Consider the following 14783-nt stretch of genomic DNA (forward strand, 5'->3'; position numbering starts at 1 on the left):
TCAGTTTCTTACCTCGTGTCAGCATCTTCTGTGCTGCAAAGGAGACTTGAATAAATGGAAAGAACATGCTCGTTCACTTTTTCCTACTTGTGCTAAGTGCCCCGAGGTAGAAGTATGAAATGATAAAAAGCATGTCTAGGTGTACAATCGTACACAAACTTTGGCCACACCTTTTTGCTTCACCATGCCGCACAGTTAAATAGGGTCAATTGCCACTAAAAGCAATCTCAGAGAACATTCTAGACTACCATAGCTACAATATAGTGTGTATCTAACAGCTGTTAGCATTGGAGCTACGCAAGAAGCGTGCACTTGAAAGAACTGATTGCACGGTTTCATATCATGAAACTGGCTTCGCCTCACAGGATATACGGTACTGGTTACTACTTGTAATGTTTCAACTGTCACTGAATCATTGTGGGCCTATTGCTGTTGCTTGAATAAACTTTCCTGTTCAACATTGCTTGACTTAAGCCACATTTAGCCTGGTTGACTCTGTTTTCTTTCCCGCATGCATGCATGCAATTGCATCCTTGACTTCACTGCTCGTCTTTTTCACTAGCTGTACCAACACATTAAACTCACAGTGAAGGCTGCGGTGCTGTCTCCATCAGTTCCACCATGGCTGGGAAGTCTGGCCATTTAATTGTGGGGATGTCAGCAGCCCCAGCACCGCTCTTCTGTTTATCTCGAATTTCTTGCCGTTTTCGCATATACACATCTTTAATGTTCTTAAATTTCTTCTCAGCTTCAGTCCCTCGAAGATACAAAAAAAAAATAAAAAAAAATCACGCATGCGTTCACGCAACAAATGAACTATCATTCTAAACACGTCTGTGCATGCAGCTTGCTTTTTTTTTTTGGTGTGTATGGTGCAGCGAGATTTCCTTATGTTTGAAGCACCAGAAATGTTTTTTGCGTTACATTTTCGGCGCTACGTGCCGGTGAAGAAAACGCGTACGCGCATGCTTGCTTAAAGCTCGGTGTCACAATGTGTGCGCCTGCGACAGAAAGTATCGGGTTCGGGACATTGCGAGCGATAACACATAAGCAAAATCGAACTTTGAAGCGCCGTTTGTTTTGCACTATCGCCGCCTGCAGACGAAACACAAACGATCGAGCGCGCGGTCTGGAGCAACATTATTGGCCAGTGATTGTTAATCCCGAGACCATTTCAACCAGCCGCTAACATCAACCGACACAAACGCCATGCAACATGACCCTGGCCGTCTAGCGCCCAGCGTCCAGCGCTCAATGGCAATCCAACCAACGCGCTCGAGCGTACGGCCGCCGGTAGACAACATGACCAGACGATCTCGTCTGCACAACACCACGGCGCTTCCCATACAAATACCTATCTAGGAATGCTCCGCTATTTCCTTATTCGTTACAGTAACGCGCTTGCTCTAAAAGTTTAATTCCGAGCTACGAAATTGCCTGCGAAGTGTTGCTCCTTTCACCATACAAGTCCTGCTCTTGCCAGTCTCTCAAAGTTAATTTCTCAAAAGTGCGGGGCACTTCTGAGATATGCCGAATATCTTCCCAATCTCCAGCCATGCAAGGTCTTTCTTCGTTCGGTCCTTGAAGTCTACGTGCCTCTTGTTGTACAAAAATGGGTACTCCTTGACCGTATTCAGGAGGACCTCGGTGGAGTACTCCATGTTTTCTTCTACAAGACACTTTCGTTTTTGCCGCCGGCAATGACAACCGGAAGTCTCGCGCGATACTTCCGGGACAACGCTGATTGGTTTAGCGGTTTGCGACTCGCAGTCGCAAGGATGGAAAATCGAGCAGCGTGCGACTGGCTTGCGACCGTCGCTTTTCGACCTATGCGACCATTTGCGACTGTCCATTTGCGACCAGAACGGTCGCGCGACCTCTGCGACTCGCAAGTGTGAATGGGCCTTTAGGAGTCGCTGCTCCTCGAACATCTTCCCCTGGAAGTCAGCAGTCGTGGCCCTTCGTTTCCTGCGGGTGCCATCTGAGCTGTCACTGGGAAGGCTTCTGCTTCCCTGAATAGAGTTTTCGTCGTGGTGGCTGCTTGCCATCTCAGGTGCCTGAGACTCGGGGGTGGACATTCTTCAAGTATTGTGGCTTCGACATCTGGATAGGACGACGAGCTGGAGTCCATCATGCCGAAGATGAGCTGCGTTTCAAGAAGACAGCCAACTGGATTAGTTCACATGCTAAGCAGCAGCAAATCTGAATTTTCAATATCTTGATGCGAGTGTAGCAGATTCATTTGACTAATTTTAGTTTCACTTTAATGTTCATTATACACTGTATTAGTCAGTACTGTTCGTGCTAAACTATATTGTTTGTTTGTGCCACGGTGGCATATTAAATCGTACTTAATTGTGCTGATGTAACTTATATGCAAAAGAAAATAAATGATTTCTGAAAATACTGAGTGCCACTAAAATGTGTTCATTGAGTGTCATTTATTGAAATCAGTCATTATATTATGTGATGAACAACTAATGTGAATTTCTTCGACATATTTTTGTAATCGCACGCACAGTGTGCTACACCCGTGTGCGCAATGGGTTACAGCTCCAAAACAGTAAAAGCCACATCTATCACTCAATGTGTTGACGTTTACTTGGGTGCTTTGCAATAAAGAATATACTTTTCACTAAGTGTTACTTCCTCTACTGAGGCACTGTTGCTTGTGGTGCCTATGCCGCTCCCAGCCTCCTCCATTAGGGTCGTTTACAGGCAGGGAGCCTAGGAACCTGTGTACTTCTGAGAAAAACGGACAGCTTGGTGGGAAGGACCCCGTTGTGAGTTGTTTCAGGCACTTCCTGAACATTAACAAAATAAATATGAGTAAACAACTATTAAATCATACCCAGCAATGACTACCAGTGCATAAAAAACGCAACATGTTTAAATAAAGTATAGACTAGCGAAGTTAAACCTCTGTCGACAAAATTGACATGCGATCTTTCGCACCTCTCAGAAAAGCATTGCGTGAGTTGTGCGAGAAAAATGGAAGTTGCAGTCACATCTCAAGATATTAAGACTTGCTGGCTACTTAATTATTCTTAACATCTTCCGTCCTGACGGAAAGCAGCGCATTATGAAGTGCGCCTTCCCTTCGTTTTATATGACACGTTCCCGCTCATAACTGGTAACTACACCAGGCTTTATAGACGTTTGTAATTTTTTCAGGGCGTGTGACTGCTAATTAGCATTCATTGCAGTAGGCTGTCACTGTAAACGATTGCAGAGAAAGCGTGCAGTTCACTTTTGTGCCGCAGAATACACCGCTATAACAATGCAGCGAAACACATCATATCCGAAACCAAGCAGAATGCCAAGACCTATGTATGCAACAGCGAAAACAAGATCTCGATGCGCATGACACAGCTCTCAGGCGGCGAGGACGCGCCCAGCTTACTGCCATGCTTTTTCTCACCTGTAAGTGTGTCCCAAGTTCTGTATTTTCGTGTGCACCTGTTCCTTCGTGCGGGGAACACCAGCGCTTGTGAGTGCTCCCGCAATACTGGCGTACACGTCTCCGTTGTGCTTCTGCGCGCGTAGCGAGCGGAGGTTGTCTTCCCACGGCTTGATAAGTGTCCACGTGTCCCTCTCCGACCATTGTAGCCGCTGTTTCTTGCGTGCGCCCACGGCTGTTCGGTCAGCGGCGTTGGCCATGGATGCTCACAATATCGCGCGTGCGGTTTTTCTCGTTCGTGCGGCGCGCGTTTTCTGTAAGCGTTGTTACGTAACAACCTGGTCCAGAGTATACCTTGGAAGTTTACCACGAGGCAGCCCCTTTCATCAGCGTCGCCTAGAGGGCGATAGTGGTCGACACCGACGGTGAAGGCAGACAAGCGTCCCAAATCGGCAGGGCGCCTTTCATCAGCGTCGCCCACCGACCATTACGAGTTGACCGGATTGAGGCGAGAGGCCAACTTCCAGGAATTACTACCATAGGAACGACAACAATCTCGGTTTCGTAGATAACCATGCAGTAGCAGCAAATTCGAGGGCGAAGATGCAACAGTACAGGCGGAGTTCAGTGAACAATAATACAACTCCTGTGATTGACCGCACCAAGGTTAGGAGATTCCCCAGTCGAAAGTCCGGGGGAACACGAAGAGATTCAAAGCGGAGACCGGTAGCGCAGGGGCTGGTGTTGACGTCACCTGATGATGATTATTGTGGTTTATTGGCGCAAGGGCCAGATGTGGCCAAAGAGCGCCAAGACGATGGTAATGACTTGTTTCTGGTATATGAATAGTCAATTACATGAACATTCGATGTGGCATGGCTGTAAAGGGGCCTAAAAACAGTCGCTGTAAAGAGCGTAAAATCTATACGTAATAAGATTATGGCAATGACTAATGATGTGTACTATAGACATGAATATACATTGCAAAAGAATGATATGACTTACAAACATATTACAGATGCAGGAATTGGCCAGAAGCACAAGTACCTAAACAGAGCCCTTGAGATACAAGAGCTTGTAGGCATGTGCTATAAAAAAAAAAAAAAACAATCACAGCAACATCCTCTTGAGAGAGGATGTGCTACGAACTTACTGGGCTAATAACATGTAGCACAACATCTTTCAAGTATGCGAGGACTGCTTTGGTGTTAAAGAGCGGTTCTTTACCAAGAAACATGGCGGGATGCAGAGGAACACAAGAGCGATATGCTAGAGGAAAGTGTTTCTTTCTTTCTCTTTCGGCTTCCCGACACTCCAGGAGGACGTGGAGGACGGTGAGCCTGTCGCCACATCTACCACAGGTTGGAGGATCATCACCATTCAATAGAAAATTGTGGGTGCCGTAGGTGTGTCCTATTCTGAGACGACAGAATAGGACATCAGTTCGTCGTGTTTTTGTTACGGAGGGCCAGTAACCTAACTGTGGCTTAATCAAATGAAGCTTATTACTTGTTTCGGCGTCCCACAAGCGTTGCCAGTGGCTTCGCAGTTTCTTTCGCAAGAAAGGTTTCAAATCTGTTGCAGGAACAGCAGCTGTAGGGTTAATAGCGGGTGTTGTGACTGATGTGGCCATTTGGTCGGCAAGAACATTGCCCTCGATGCCTCGATGCCCAGGCACCCAGCATATAATGACATGTTGGTTAGTTGCGTATGCTCTACAAAGAACAGAATAGAGCTCAATGAGAATGGGGTTTTTCTGTTTACAGGGTGACTTCAAGGCTTTTACGACGCTTTGAGAGTCTGTAAATATAATAGTTTTTTGAAGTTTTGATTTCTTTATATGCTTTACAGCTGACAATATTGCGTAGGCCTCAGCCGTAAAGATACTTGTTTCTTGGTGAAGCACGCCGGATTCCGAGAAGGACGGGCCGACGGCTGCATAGGATACTCCGGCATGTGATTTAGAAGCGTCTGTGTAAAATTCTGTGCACGGGTACTTGGACTGTAATTCTAGGAAATGCATTCGGATTTCAACCTCTGAAGCGTGCTTTGTAACCTCTACAAAGGACATATCACATGCTACCACCTGCCACTCCCAAGGTGGTAACAGCTTGGCTGAAGGCATTAAGCGATGTTCGTGGAGTGGGATATCCATTTCTTCGCTAAGCTCCCTGACACGCAGTGAGAAAGGCTGTCTTATAGACGGACGATTACCAAAAAGTGTAGCACACGTCATATCGTTAACGGTATTAAAACATGGATGCTGATGATTAGAGCGGACTTTAAGGAAATATGTGAGGCTGGTGTATGTTCTCTGCAGATGGAGTGACCACTCATTTGATTCGACGTATAAACTTTCAATGGGACTTGTTCTGAAAGCGCCAGTGGCCAGGCGGATACCTTGATGGTGGACGGGATCCAGCATCTTCAGCGCACTAGGGGCGGCAGAGTGATATACCGCGCTACCGTAGTCCAGTCGTGATGAAATGAGACTCTTGTAAAGATTCATTAAACACTTCCTGTCACTACCCCAGGATGTGTGAGATAAAACTTTTAGTAAGTTCATTGTTTTTAGACATTTCACCTTGAGATATTTTATATGTGGAATGAAAGTAAGTTTACAATCAAGTATGATGCCTAGGAACTTGTGCTCTTTGTTGACAGGTATTCGTTGTCCATACATTTCGATAGTGGGATCTGCAACAAGCCCTTTCTTCCTGGTGAAAAGAACACAAGAGCTTTTGTCGGGGTTCACCTTGAATCCGTTTTCGTCTGCCCACTTGGACACTTTGTTCAAGCCCTGTTGTACTTGTCTCTCACAGACTGTGAGGTTGCAGGATTTGAAACCTATTTGTATGTCGTCTACGTAGACAGAATAAAAAATAGCTGGCGGTAGTGAGGCGCGAAGCGTGTTCATCTTCACGATAAACAGTGTGCAGCTGAGCACACCTCCTTGGGGTACACCAGTTTCCTGTATAACAGTGCATTACAGTGCATTGCCTATTTTAACCCGGAATGTGCGGTTGTGTAGGTAGCTTTCAATAATAATTAACATATTACCGCGGATGCCCATTGCCGACAGATCGCGTAGGATTCCGTAACGCCAGGTCGTATCGTACGCCTTTTCCATATCGAGAAACACGGATAGGAAGTATTGTTTATGTATGAAGGCATCACGAATGTTTGCTTCGATGCGCACGAGATGGTCCGTTGTAGACCGTCCTTCTCTGAAGCCGCACTGATATGGATCAAGTATTTTGTTTGACTCAAGGAAGTGTAAAAGGCGACGATTGATCATTTTTTCAAAGAGTTTGCAGATACAACTTGTGAGGGCTATTGGGCGGTAACTTGTTACTAATTTGGGGTCTTTACCTTGTTTCAGAATCGGAACGACAAGGGATTCTTTCCATGCAGTAGGTAGGTACCCGGCAGCCCATATAGCATTGAAAAGTGCGAGTAACGTTATTTGGGTATCACTGTGAATGTGTTTGATCATGTCGTACATGATCCTGTCGGGTCCAGGTGCAGAGCTCCGACATGCAGCCAAGGAGGCTCTCAATTCGGCGATGTTAAAAGGCATGTTATAGGGTTCGTTCTGTCTGCATTTGCGGTCAATAGCCTTGCGTTCTGCGATTTGTTTGTGCTTAAGGAATGCCTCGGAATAATTATTTGAACTAGACACGCGCTCGAAGTGTTCGCCAAGAGCGTCAGCTTGGTCTTCCAAGCTGTTCGCTTCGTCGTTCACTAGCGGCAACGGATGGATTTCTTTTCCCTTTAGCCTCATTAGCCTGTCCCATACTTTTGCCTCTTGAGTATACGAGTTGATACCTGAGAGAAACCTTTCCCAGCTTGCCCTCTTAGCCTGTCTTCGCGTCCTTCTTCCCTGGGATTTAACATGTTTAAATTCTATGAGGTTTTCAGCTGTAGGACATTCACGTAGTTTGCCCCAAGCTTGATTTTGTCTCCTTCGTGCCTGTCTACAATCGTTATTCCACCAGGGGACCCGTCTTTTAAATGAAGTGCCACATGTTTGAGGGATGAACTTCTCAGCGGCGTCAATGATAAAAGCAGTAAAATATGATACGGCATGATCTATAGTAAAATTATTTATAAAATCTCGTGATAAGTACGTGGATTCCCTAAAGCATTCCCAGTCAGCTGAGGCCAGTTTCCAGCGAGGGACATGGGGAAGAGAGTCATGTTCAGTTACTAAGTTTAGGGTTACTGGGAAATGATCACTTCCGAATGGGTTTTTAATTACATGCCAATCTAAGTCAGGGAAAAGTGAGGCAGAGCCAATTGACAGGTCTATTGATGAATATGAACTATGATGGATATTGTAATATGTTGGTTCCTTCTTATTGAACAGGCACGCACCGGAGTTAACAAGGAAGTTTTCAATGAGTCGACCTCTCGCGTCGCATCGCGAATCTCCCCAAAGGGTATGATGAGCATTAAAATCACCAGTGATAATGTATGGTTCTGGGAGCTGGTCGATGAGGCTGTAAAATTCCGTTTTAGTGAGGTGATGGTTGGGTGGTATGTAAATGGAGCAGATCGTTATAAGCTTGTTGAATAAAATTGCTCGCACAGATACAGCCTCGAGAGGCGTGTGAAGGGCAAACTGTTGGCAAGCAACAGACTTATTTACAACTATGGCTACACCTCCGGACAAGGCAGAAGCGTTGTCACGATCTTTACGGAAAATGGCATATTGCTTGAGAAAGTTGGACTGCGTAGGTTTTAAGTGTGTTTCTTGGACACACAGCACCTTCGGATTAAATTTATGTATGAGTTCTGTGATGTCGTCGAGGTTACGAAGTAGTCCTCTGACGTTCCACTGTAGTATCTGTGTGGCCATGTTGCAAACGAAGTTTGTGCTGTGTGTCTCGTGTAAAAACACTAACTTAACTTACAGAGCCCTTGTCGGGCCCTGTGATGCGGGCTTTTTCTTTTTTGGAGCGGTCGAGAGATTCTCGCCGCTCCTTTGGCGCTGGCTGCGCCGTCTGGCTGGAAAATGTGTCCATCGGCTCTTGCGGAGCGCTGGACACCCGCTCTTGAGAGCGGTTTGTTCGCAGTGAAGGCCTCGTCTCGAGAGGCAAGACCTTGGAGGCCACCAGCCCAGAGGTGGATGGCCCCTTCTGCTGGGGTGGCGGAACAGCGCTAGCTGCAGTCGCCGAGGGGGCAGATGGCTTCACCGCCGGCTCACTACGCATGGGCCGGACAGCAGCCGGAAGCCGCTGCGACGCTGCCCCCTGACGCGTCACATCGGCAAAGCTGGTTTTAGACAGGTAGGTAACCCGCCTTCGTGCCTCTTTGAAAGTTATGTTTTCTTTTACCTTAATTGTCACTATTTCCTTTTCTTTTTTCCAAGATGGGCACGACCGCGAGTATGCGGCGTGCTCCCCATCACAGTTAACACAATGTAGAGAACCTTCACAAGACTCGGAGGAGTGTTCGTGAGCACTGCATTTCGCACAGGTTTGGCGGCCTCGGCAGTTCTGCGAACTATGGCCGAACCGCTGGCATTTGAAACATCGAAGGGGATTTGGCACGTATGGCCTAACACGAAGCTTGATGTACCCGGCCTCGATGGACTCGGGCAGGACACTTGAGTTGAAAGTAAGTATTAGGTGTTTGGTCAGGAGTTCTTTGCCATCTCGCCTCATTTTAATCCGTTTAACATTGATGACATTCTGATCACTGAAACCCTCAAGGAGTTCAGCCTCACTCAGCTGCAACAGGTCATCATCTGAGACAACGCCACGGGTGGTATTCATAGTACGGTGTGGGGTTACTGTTAATTGGGCATCTCCAAATGACACTAGATTGGGCAGTTTCTCGTATTGTTTGAGATCACGGAGTTCCAAGAGGAGATCCCCGCTTGCCATCCTGGATGCTTTGTAGCCTGTTCCAAAAATATCAGTCAAAGACTTTGAGACAAGGAAAGGTGAAATTGTACGTACTGATGTGTCTGACTTTTCAGAGTGAATTACATGAAATCGGGGGAAATTCGGTGTTTGGCGTCCAAAAAACTGGAACACATCTTCGGTGCGCCCTCTTTTCAGACGGCGATCAGGGAGTGGCGGGAATTGTTCAGCCATAGGTATAGAATTTTTCGGCAGCGACGCCAGCCACCCACCATGGAGCCCAACGAGGGGACGCTGCAGGACCTGGAAAAGACAGGTCCTACAAAACGCCAGCTGTACGCCACTACTATAACCAAATATGTACAGCCAAGGTTGGTTGCACCACACAAGGTTAACCCTCGCTGCCTGGAAAGTCGGAAGTAAATAGAAGAGAGGAGAAGACAGGAAAGATTGAAAGTGAGAGAGAAAGACGAAGATTGAAGAGAAGGATAGGAAAAGGCAACTACCGATTTCCCCCGGGTGGGCCAGTCCGGGGGTGCCGTCTACGTGAAGCCGAGGCCAAAGGGGTGTGTTGCCTCCGCCGGGGGGCCGTAAAGGTCCAAACACCCGGAATTGGCTCAACCCCCAGGATCCCCTTTTCCCCGGACACGGCTAAGCCGCGCACGGTTAGACGCGGGAGGGGCCAACCCTCGTGTGCTCGGGTCCGTGGTGTCGCAACACACCAAACGCCTGCTGACGCAGACGCCCCTGCGGGCTTGACGTCACCTGATACGAACTCAGACGTTGAATATGCTCCTGATGGAGGGGGCTTCCGTACCAGGGGCCAGTGTACCATAGGTCAGTGTACAGCGCACTATGATGAGCTGCAGGCCAGATCGCAAGCGCTGTCGGCCGTCACGGCGGCGGTCAGCGAGCTAGGCCTATCGTCTCGTTCGGCCGTGTTCCGATGGGGGCGAAATGCAAGAACGTTTCTCTGGGTCCACTTTAAAGTACCTCACGTAGTCAAAATTAATCCGGCGCCCCTACTACTGTGTGCTGCATAATGAAATCGTAGTTTTAGCAGCCTCCACTCCCATCCCATTCAAAAAAAAAAAAAGAAAAGCGCCATCCTCGCGTGCAAGCGAAGTGGGCGAAGCCTACGCGACGTCGTTATAGGGGCTAAAATATATCGACGGTGCCTACCACTGTTTACAGACATGGTGTAGGTCTATACAGCATAGTGTTTAGGTACACGACAGCCTCGTAATTGTAAAATGAATCATTGTTGGCCTCACGCCAACACTCATAAGTTTAATTTGCCTCATGACAACTAAGAACTCTGTCAGCAATATAGGTGCGGTCTTGAACTGTACCTTACCGAAACTAATGAGATAGAGTGAAACCTCGGAGCTCAGTGATTGAATAAACCAAGAAATATGCTTTTCCATTAGAGACGCACTGATATTTATTTTATTTACATATACTGCCATCATGTACACAGCAAGATATTGCAGGAGTGGGTATATACTATCTTCAATAAATTGAATACATTTCTGATGCAAAAAAGAACGACGCAGACAAAGCAATATTAGGAAAGCATAGTTGATTACTGAACATAATTGGGCATCATTAATCATTCGATGACTCACGCAAGGAACTCTCAAAACCATTCCAAATTGCAAATGTATGTTGAAAAAAAACTGAAACAATCGATGAATTCAAAGGAACGATGTTGTCACGATTAATGCTGATGGGCCGAGAAGAAGAGTTACTGAAAACAATAGGTGCTTGGTATAGGTTTTCCCATGAGCAGTTTATGTAGCAGAACAACACGGTCATAAGTACGTCTATGGACCAGATGTTTTAGTAGCATTATAAGCATGTGATAGTCAGAAGTGGCGGTCATAACGATTATATATAAATCTAATGACCTTTTCTGTATAGTAATTGTAAAAAAGATTTGAAACTGCTTTAAAATTTAGTGACATTTGCCATGTTCTGCTCCATTCGCCAAAAACGCGCGAATACTTCATTCAACTCTAACTGATCATGAGTACCAGTTATAGTAGCAAAGGACGCAGTCATAAACATATAGTCTTACTTCAACAGAAGAGACTGCAATTACGTCGACGGCATCGTTTATACAGATAACAAACAGCAATGGACCCAAGACAGACCCCTGTGGTACACCAGATGTGACATTTAAAGGGCCCCTAAACCATCCAGGCGTGGTGGCGTGGAGCAGAGGTAGAACACCCGACTTCACATCTGATGGTCGTAAGTTCGAATCCTGCTCCAGTGCACTACATTTTCAGGCATGGAGTGGTGCCTGACACCGGCAAAAAATATTGCCGAGAGCTAATGGGGCTATACTAGTTCAGGTGCAACCACACTAGGCAGGTCCACTAAGCTTCATCACAGTCACTCCCTCACCAGAACAGGAATTGGCCTCCCTGGTGCAGTATTCGGCCACTACCTCCCTCATGAATCCGACAATTAACCCATGGCCCTCAGTCGCCAGCGGCTGCGGAGCACCTGACCAAGGCGGCGGTCAGACCTGCGACCTGGCAGAGGGTGCTAAGAATCCCTGGGTCCGGACAGGCCGCCAATGGAAACTGAACCTGGCAACGTTCAACACGCGTACCCTCTCGAGTGAGGCTAGCTTAGCAGGACTACTTGAGGAATTATCAGACATTGCCTGGGATATTATTGGCCTTAGTGAGGTTAGAACTGGTGAGGCTTACACCGTGCTGACTAACGGCCACATCCTCTGCTACAGAGGTCTTCCAGAAAAGAGAGAATCCGGGGTAGGATTTCTAATTCATAACATAGCGGGCAACATTGATGAAATCTACAGCATTAGTGGGAAGGTAGCAGTCGTCGTAATAAAGCTGAATAGGAGGTACAAAATGAAGGTAGTTCAAGCCTACGCCTCAACTTCCAGTCACGATGATGAAGAAATAGAACAGTTTTATGAAGATGTCGAATTTGCAATGAGAAAGGTGCAAACTCAGTATACTGTAGTCATGGGCGACTTCAATGCAAAAGTGGGGAAAAAGCAGGTTGGCGAGCAATTGGCAACTACGGCATCGATTCCAGGAATGCAAGAGGAGAGATGTTGGTAGAATTCGCGGAAAGGCATAGGCTCCGAATAATGAATACATTCTTCAGGAAGCGCAGCAACAGGAAGTGGACCTGGAAAAGCCCTAATGGAGAAACAAGGAATGAAATAGATTTCATACTCTCTGCCGATCCGAGCATAGTGCAGAATGTAGAAGTGTTAGGTAAGGTAAAGTGCAGTGACTATAGGTTAGTGAGGTCTAGGATTTCTCTAAATTTGAAGAGAGAAAGAGTGAAATTAGTCAAGAGGAAACATGCCAACCTAGACGCAGTAAGGGTGAAAGCAGACCAATTGAGGCTGGTGCTCGCAAACAAATATACAACTTTAGAACAAGAAGATGAAGATAACATAGAGGTAATGAACGAAACCGTAACTAGGCTGATCTCAGAAGCAGCAATTGAAGTGGGAGGTAAGGCACCAAGGCAACCAGTAGGGAAGCTCTCCCAAGAAACAAAGGACCTAATAAAGAAACGACAAAACATGAAAGTTTCGAACTCAAGAGATCAGATAGAATTCGCTGAACTGTCAAAACTGATCAACAAGAAGAAAGTAAGGGATATTCGAAATTATAACGTGGGGAAGATTGAGGAAGCCGTAAAATATGGACGCAGCATAAATCAGTAAGAAGAAAGCTTGGCATAGGACAAGGCAAGATGTATGCACTAAAATATAAGCATGGTAATATCATCAGCAATTTCGATGACATAGTAAAAGCAGTGGAAGAATTCTATACTGACGTGTACAGTTCCCAAAACAGCCAAGCTACTTTCATTAGAAATAGTGATGAACCGGATACAGAAGCTCCTTCTATAGCTAGCGATGAAGTTAGAAGGGCCATGAAAGACATGACCAGGGGAAAAGCGGCTGGAGAAGATGGAATAACTATAGATTTAATCAAAGATGGAGGAGATATCGTGTTTGAAAAGCATGCGGCCCTTTATACGCAATGCCTCACAACTTCAAGTGTACCAGAGAGCTGGAAGAACGCCAACATTATACTTATCCATACGAAGGGAGACGTTAAAGAATTCAAGAATTACAGACCCATTAGCTTGCTTTCAGTATTGTATAAGATATTCACTAAGATAATTTCCAATAGAATCAGGGCAACACTTGACTTCAGCTAACCAAGAGAAAAGGCTGGCTTCAGGAAGGGATATTCTACGATGGATCATATACATGTCATCAATCAGGTAATCGAGAAATCTGCGGAGTGCAATCAACCTCTCTATATGGCTTTCATAGATTATGAAAAGGCATTTGATTCAGTAGATACAAGCAGTCATAGAGGCATTGCGCAATCAAGAAGTACAGGAGGCGTACGTGAATATCTTAGCAAATATCTACAAGGATTCCACAGCTACCTTGATTCTCCACAAGAAAAGTAGAAAGTTACCTATCAAGAAAAGGGTCAGGCAAGGAGACACAATCTCTCCAATGCTATTCATTGCATGCTAAGAAGTATTCAAGCTCTTTGACTGGGCAGACTTAGGAGTGAGGATCGACGGCGAATATCTCAGCAACCTTCGGTTTGCAGATGACATTGTCCTATTCAGCAACAATCGAGAGGAATTACAACAAATGATTGAGGACCTTAATCGAGAAAATGTAAGAATTGGGTTGAAGATGAATATGCAGAAGACAAAGATAATGTTCAATAGCCTGGCAAGGGAACAAGAATTCAGGATCGCCAGTCAGCATCTAGAATCTGTAAAGGAATACGTTTATCTAGGTCAATTAATCACAGGGGACCCTGATCATGAGAAAGAAATTTACAGAAGAATAAAATTGGGTTGGAGTGCCTACGGCAGGCATTGCCAAATCCTGACCGGGAGCTTACCACTGTCGTTGAAAAGAAAAGTGTACAATCATTGCATTCTACCGGTGCTAACGTATGGGGCAGAAACTTGGAGGTTAACAAAGAAGCTCGAGAACAAGTTAAGGACCGCACAAAGAGCGATGGAACGAAAAATCTTAGGAGTAACGTTAAGAGACAGGAAGAGAGCGGTATGGATCACAGAACAAACGGGGATAGGCGATATTCTAGTTGACATTAAGCGGAAGAAATGGAGCTGGGCAGGCCATGTAATGCGTAGGATGGATAACCGGTGGACCATTAAGGCTACAGAATGGATACCAAGAGAAGGGAAGCGCTGTCGAGGACGGTAGAAAACCAGGTGGGATGATGAAGTTAGGAAATTTGCAGGCGCAAGTTGGAATACGCTAGCGCAAGACAGGGGTAACTGGAGATCGCAGGGAGAGGCCTTCGTCCTGCAGTGGACATAAATATAGGCTGATGATGATGAAACCACCCAGATGTCGAAATTTAGTTGTGGTGTTGCAGTTGTCCACGAATCTACAACGAACACGTAGCCTCGAGAATTTTTCTGAATGGTGCCGTAATAACGGAGTT

Source organism: Dermacentor silvarum, unplaced genomic scaffold (genome assembly GCF_013339745.2).
Source record: "Dermacentor silvarum isolate Dsil-2018 unplaced genomic scaffold, BIME_Dsil_1.4 Seq642, whole genome shotgun sequence".
NCBI classification, from domain to species: Eukaryota; Metazoa; Arthropoda; class Arachnida; order Ixodida; family Ixodidae; genus Dermacentor; species Dermacentor silvarum.